This window comes from Fragaria vesca, linkage group LG4 (assembly GCF_000184155.1).
Source record: "Fragaria vesca subsp. vesca linkage group LG4, FraVesHawaii_1.0, whole genome shotgun sequence".
Lineage (NCBI taxonomy): Eukaryota > Viridiplantae > Streptophyta > Magnoliopsida > Rosales > Rosaceae > Fragaria > Fragaria vesca.
Genome location: NC_020494.1, coordinates 13,216,278 through 13,223,674, shown reverse-complemented (window position 1 = coordinate 13,223,674; position 7,397 = coordinate 13,216,278). Strand labels below are relative to the sequence as shown.

Here is a 7,397-nt window from a genome sequence, read left to right as displayed (position 1 = left end):
TGTTTTAGTGTAGTTAATTTAGATATTACTAAAATTTAAGTTGAACTAAGATCCTCATGGAAACGACAACCCCTTCTCTTCCATTCACTATACTACATCCACCCTGTATACTTGCAGGAATCCACCAAGTTTTTGGCGCCGTTGCCGGGGATCTATTTAGTTTAATTTAAATTTTAGAGCCCTATTTTTATTATTATAGTTTATTCAGTGTGGTTTAGTTTTAGAATTTTGTGTCGTTTTTTTTATCAAAAGTGTGTTTAAGAAATCAGTCCAGTTTTTTCTGTTTCTTGTATGTTCTGTAACTGTTTTGCAACGCTTATTACGAACTGATAATTTCATATTGTTGCAGGAGTGTTATACATCACTGGAAAGATACAAGTGTCTAGTTTTCAACGCAGAAAGCAGAATTCAATTTTGAGTTCTGAGCAGAGAGAAATCTTCTAAAGAGTGGACAGTGCGCAATTCTGGAATTTTACCGTCATAAAACAGGATTTCTTTTCCTTTTGTGTTTAGATGTTCTTTTCCTTTTCCAATTCGATTTAGGGTTAGTTTTTCTAGTTGTTGTGTCTTACATTCAGTATTTTAATTTGTTTTCTTGTGGTTTAGGTACAGAAATCAGATACTTGAAGGCTTATGCACGGGAGAAGATCACAACACACAAATCTTCTTCCTATTGATCACGAACTTGAGAGGACTCTTAAAGATTTACGAGGGCAGCAACTGGGCAGTAGATTGTCACCTAATAAGATGGGTGGTGTTGTTCAACATAATGATCAAGTTCCTCCGCTTAACAATAATCCACCACCACCACAACCTAGGCGCATGAGAGACTACACAGCTCCAAAAGAGTACACCGCGCCCACTTGTCTTGTCTTGACACCCATAACTCAACACTTTGAGATTCGACCAGCAATTATTCAACTCTTGCCAAATTACTATGGGAAGGAGAATGAAAATCCGTACAAGCATGTCAAGGATTTCTTCAATCTATGCTCTACATTCAATTATACAGAAGTTGACATAGAGCAGATTAGACTTCGATTGTTTCCATTCTCTTTGAAGGATAAGGCGCAAAATTGGTTTGATTCTCTTCCTGAAGCATCAATAAACTCATGGGCAGATCTTTCATCAAAGTTCATTACAAAATTCTTCCCTGCAAGAAAGACAAGTGCTCTACTGACGGCTATAATTACCTTTCTTCAACTAGATGGTGAACCTTTTCATGAAAGTTGGGAGCGGTACAAGGAGTTATTTCGGCAATGCCCTCACCATGGTTTACAAGATTATCAGAAGGTTGAGTACTTTTACAGAGGATTAAATCCTCAGTCTAGGGGAATGGTCGATGCCACAGTAGGTGGAAGCTTGATGAACAAAACTCCAGCAGAATCTATCCAAATTTTTGAGACTATTTGTGAGAACTCTCAGCATTGGGATTATAGTGCAAGGGATCCCAGAGCATTAAATTCTTCATCGGTGAAACGAGGAGGCATGTATGAAGTGCAAGCAAGGTTAGGTTTGGAGGAGCAAGTAGCAGCATTGACAAAATTATTGACTCCATTGGTGAGTAAGGTAACAAGACAAGTTTGTGCTCTCTGTTCCAGTAATGCTCATGAGACTGAGATGTGCCCAGCAAATCCTATGATTGATGACGTGCAACAGGTGAATGCATTCAATGGGAGACCTTATTCGAATAATTATACACCAGGTTGGAAACAACACCCAAACATGCCATGGAGCAATAATCAAGGAGCCGGAACTTCTCAACCTCAACAAAGACAATTTCAGCAAGCCTACCAAGCACCTCAAATGCAAGAAGAAGACCCTGCCATTAAAGATATGTTGGCTTTGTTGTTGAAGAGGACTGAAAAGTATGATTATGAAGTTGCTACATTGAAACAAAGTCAATCAAACTTGGAGAAGAGTCAACAAAAGCTTGAAGTTCAGGTGGGACAAATAGCTACTGTATTGAATAGAATGGAGAGAGGACAAGGCCAATTTCCAAGTCAACCAGAGATTAATCCAAGAGGTCAAGAGCATGCCAAGGCCGTTACAATATTGAGAAGTGGAAAAATGATTGATAACAAGGTAGAGATGCCAGAAGAAGTTGAAAATTCAACAAAGGAGGGTGTGCATGAAAATGACCAGACCTTAAGGTGTAACTCCAAGGGTGTTTCATCACCTCTAGACAACATTGAAGATGCCACAAGAGGTGAAAAATTTGTGGGTGAGGGCTGCCCAGCTGAAAAAGTACCGAGAACTCATGTTTTTGCATCTACAAAGCCGAAAAACACAGTAGAGGGGTCAGCCTTTAAGGAGGACGTTTTCCACCCTCATCTACCCTTCCCACAGCGTGCAAGACAAGAGAAAAAAGACAAGTATATGGGAGATATTATGGAGCAGTTCAAGAAGGTGCAGATTAATATACCATTGCTCAACGTCATCAAGCAAATTCCTTCTTATGCAAAATTTTTGAAGGAGCTTTGTACCAACAAAAGGAGGTTTGAGAAGGATGAAAAAGTGATGTTGTCAGAGGAAGTAAGCGCTGTGCTTCAAAGAAAATTGCCACCAAAGCTCAAGGATCCTGGCAGCTTTACAATCCCATGTACCATTGGAGATAAAAACTTTGAGAAGGTCCTACTTGATTTAGGGGCAAGTGTGAATCTCATGCCCTATTCAGTCTATGAAACTCTCGGTATTGGACCTTTGCAAAACATAAGCATCTCCCTACAATTTGCAGACCGTTCGGTAAAGTATCCAAGAGGCATAGTGGAGGATGTGCTAGTTAAACTTGAGGATTTTATTCTTCTAGCAAATTTCATTGTTTTAGACATGGAGGATACCGAGATCAAAGGCAAAGCTCTTCCTCTAATTATGGGGCGTCCTTTCATGGCTACTGCAGGTACAAAAATTGATGTTAAAGAAGGGTTGTTGACTATGACAGTGCATGGTAATACGATGACATGGAGAATTTTTGATGCATTAAAAAGACCTACAGAACCTTATGATTGTTTTAGTGTGGATGTGGTGCAGCAACTTGTGAAGAAATCTTTCATTGAAACATGCTCTAAAGATCCTCTCGAAGTGTGTATTGCTCAACATGGAATGGAGTTTGAGAATATTGAAGTGTTGGAAGCTCAAGAAGAACTGAATGGAGCGAGTACTTACACATCTAACTGGTCTCCGAAGTTTGAATCTTTGCAACAGTCGGAGACCAAGATTGTGCCCTCTATTGTCAAGCCCCCTACACTTGAATTGAAACCTCTTCCAGAGACCCTGAAGTATGCATATCTGGGTGATTCAGAAACTCTGCCAGTGATTATTGCTTCAGACTTGAGTACCTTAGAGGAGGAGAAATTACTGAGAGTCTTAAGGGAGCATAAGACAGCTTTGGGATGGACAATTGCAGACATTAAGGGGTTGAATCCTTCAATTTGCATGCACCGAATACTCTTGGAGGATGCAGCTAAGCCTACTAGAGACCCTCAAAGACGCCTTAACCCGCATATGAAAGATGTGGTTCGTGCAGAAGTCTTGAAATTGCTCGATGTTGGAGTTATTTATCCTATTTCAGACAGTGAATGGGTGAGTCCAGTGCAAGTAGTGCCTAAAAAGTCCGGAATTACAGTGGTAAAGAATGCAGAAAACGAGCTCATACCTCAAAGAACAGTCACAGGTTGGAGGGTGTGCATCGACTACAGGAAGTTGAACAGTGCAACCAGGAAAGATCATTTTCCTCTGCCTTTCATTGATCAGATGTTGGAGCGACTTGCTGGCCATAGTCACTATTGTTTCTTGGACGGATACTCCGGTTATAATCAAATTCCAATAGCACCAGAAGATCAAGAAAAAACTACATTCACTTGTCCTTTCGGCACCTTTGCGTATCGCCGAATGCCTTTCGGATTGTGCAACGCTCCAGCAACCTTCCAAAGATGCATGATGAGTGTCTTCTCTGACATGGTGGAAAGAATAATAGAGGTATTTATGGATGACTTTTCAGTTTTTGGTTCCTCTTTTGATGAATGTCTCCATCATCTCTCATTGGTGCTTCAACGGTGTCAAGAAGCCAACTTGGTGTTAAATTGGGAAAAATGCCACTTCATGGTGAGGAAGGGCATTGTCCTTGGGCATATAGTTTCAGCAGAAGGTATTGAAGTTGATAGAGCTAAAGTGGAATTAATTTCGAAGCTTCCTCCTCCTTCTACGGTAAAGAAGTTCGATCTTTTTTAGGCCATGCTGGGTTCTACAGGAGGTTCATTCCTAATTTCTCAAAAATCACTAAACCGTTGTGTGATTTGTTAGCTAAAGATGTTGTGTTTGACTTCAACGAGGACTGCTTGAGGGCTTTTGAAACACTCAAGAAGGAGCTGACGCATGCACCTATCATTCGAGCACCGGATTGGGATCTTCCTTTTGAAATTATGTGCGATGCTTCTGACTATGCTGTGGGAGCTGTTTTGGGGCAGCGAGTTAACAAGCTTCCTCATGCTATATACTATGCAAGCAGGACCTTGAATGATGCTCAGTTAAACTACTCTACAACAGAGAAGGAATTACTTGCTGTGGTGTTCGCATTGGAGAAATTTAGGAGTTATTTGATTGGCTTTAAGGTGACTGTATTCTCTGATCATGCAGCCCTTAGATACTTATTGACGAAGAAAGATGCCAAGCCCAGATTGATAAGGTGGATTCTACTCTTGCAAGAATTTGATCTTGAGATTAAAGACAAAAAAGGGACTGAAAACGTAGTTGCTGATCACCTCTCTAGATTGGTGAAGGACGACGATGGCGATGATGTTACTCCAATTAATGAATACTTCCCTGATGAGCAGCTTTTCGTTGTTGAACAACTCCCTTGGTATGCTGACATTGTTAATTACTTGGTGAGCAAATTCTTACCGGCAGATTTGAACACGCAACAAAAGAAGCGATTTCTTTCTACAGTAAAGCACTACTTCTGGGATGATCCATACCTCTTCAAGTACTGCCCAGATCAAATAATTCGCAGGTGTGTTCCCTCAGAAGAAACTCAAAGCATACTTACCTTTTGTCATACTTATGCTTGTGGAGGTCACTTTGGAGCCAAGAAAACTGCCCTCAAGGTATTGCAAAGTGGATTTTATTGGCCATCACTTTTCAAGGATGCATCTACCTTTGTTACAACCTGTGATAGGTGTCAAAGAATGGGGAATATCTCTGCAAAGTCGCAGGTGCCGCTGACAAATATTTTGGAGGTTGAACTGTTCGATGTTTGGGGAATCGACTTCATGGGTCCATTCCCTGTGTCTGATGGCTTTCTCTACATTATTGTTGCTGTGGAATATGTCTCTAAATGGGTGGAGGCACTGCCTACAAAGACCAATGATCATAAGGTGGTTCTGAATTTCTTGAAGGAGCATATTTTCACTCGCTTTGGTACACCAAGAGCTATTATCAGTGACGGAGGTTCACACTTCGTTAACAAGCCTTTTGCAGCTCTTATGAAGAAGTATAATATCACTCATAAAGTCTCTACTCCCTACCATCCTCAAACAAATGGGCAAGTCGAAGTTTCGAATAGGGAGATTAAGCATATTCTTGAGAAAACGGTGAGTCAGAACCGTAAAGATTGGTCGTCAAAGGTGAGTGATGTTGGGCATATAGGACAGCTTTTAAAACTCCTTTGAGCATGTCTCCTTATTGACTTGTCTTTGGCAAAGCTTGTCATCTTCCGGTGGAGTTGGAGCATAAAGCATATTGGGCTTTGAAGCAGTTGAATTTTGATATTAATAAAGCTGGAACTTTGAGGAAGCTTCAGTTAAATGAGTTGGATGAGCTGAGGAATGAAGCTTATGAGAATGCAAGAATTTACAAAGAGAAGACCAAGATAGCTCATGACAAAGCTTTGATGCCGAAGCATTTGGTTCCAAATACTAAGGTGTTGTTGTTTAATTCCAGGCTTCGTTTGTTTCCTGGCAAGCTCCAATCAAGATGGACTGGACCGTATCTACATGTTTTCCCTCATGGAGCAGTGGAGCTTCAAGATATGAAAAGCGGGGCAATATTCAAGGTGAATGGTCATAGAGTTAAACCATATTTGGAGCCTTTCAATGGTGAAGCAAAAGAAGTGCTTTATCTTGATGATGCTTCATATATTTGATCATTGCTAAGTCTGGCTGAAGACTTTAAACTTAGCGCTAATGGGAGGCAACCCACGGTTTTGGAGGATGAAGCGGTGATGTAGCAGCTCAGCTGAAAAGTGTACTGGATTTGCTAATCTGTGGCAGAGGTGTTCGATTATGACATATAATATGTCAATTTCATGTGTTTCGACGAGAGCTACAAGACTCATTGCTATGCAATGAGCTCCAGCAAATTTTGGCTAAATAACACTGTCTTCAGTGTCCGATTCGGGAGTCAAGTTTCAGCAGCCATGGAGATTTCTACTTGGAGCATGTCTTGACCTTTCTTCCTCTTCCTCTACATCCAAGGAGTTCTACACTCAATCTTTGCACTTCAATTTTCTTTCTTTTTTGTGCTTCCTCCCTTACTTGTTTGATGCATTGCTGGTACTAATATTTTTAACATTGAGGACACTGTCTCATTTAAGGTTGGGGGAGGATTTAAATTTTTGTTTTTTTTTTTCAATACTTAGGTTCACTTGTGGTAGAATATATAGCTTAAAAAAAAACTGAAAATCTGCTCTAAAAAAATATATATATAGTTCTGTGTAATTGTGTTTTGTTTTTGTTTTCTTGAGTCTTAGGATGCCTTTTAACAACTATGTTTGGAATGGTTCTATATCTCTAAAATCGTGTTTAAAGATGATCATGCTACTGAGACTTGTTCGATATTATTCTTTGGTTAAATAGGATAGATATGTTGCATATAATGTGTAGTGGATATGGCCTTGCTAACATGGTACAGAATATGAGCATGCTAGGATGAGTTTTGTTTCAAAAATTACCCTTGTGAGAATTTGAGCCTTCTATGTGCCTTTCTTTCTGAGTGTTAAATAAAAAAATATATTCTTATCTCTTGGCTTGAATTTTTGATCTCATGTTTTTCATTCTTCATTCTATTGATTCTTGCCATAGATTTTAATGGACTAGAGAGTTATACTAGACTTCACTTTTGTGCTATTCGAAACTTTTAGTCAATACATGCTTTGATTTCGGAAGGGATTAAAAGGACCACTACCAGGACAAGCACTTTAGCCGACGAAAAATTTTTGTCGGCCTGTTATCTTAATTCGTCGGCTAAGATCTTAGCCAACGAAGGCTCGTCGGCTATAGTGTCGTCGGGAAAAAGTCGTCGGTGATGACTTTAGCCGACGAAATTTTTTTTTTCGTCGGCTATAGTCCCACAGTTAGCAAACGAAAAACATGTCGTCGGTTTTTTCCCAGACTTTAGCCGAC

The 7,397-nt window shown here is 40.0% G+C and overlaps 1 pseudogene; it reads left to right on the top strand.

Annotated features, from left to right (window-relative positions):
- Window positions 1-747: 747 nt before the first annotated feature.
- Window positions 748-6,139, top strand: LOC101315334 (annotated as a pseudogene).
- Window positions 6,140-7,397: the final 1,258 nt, after the last annotated feature.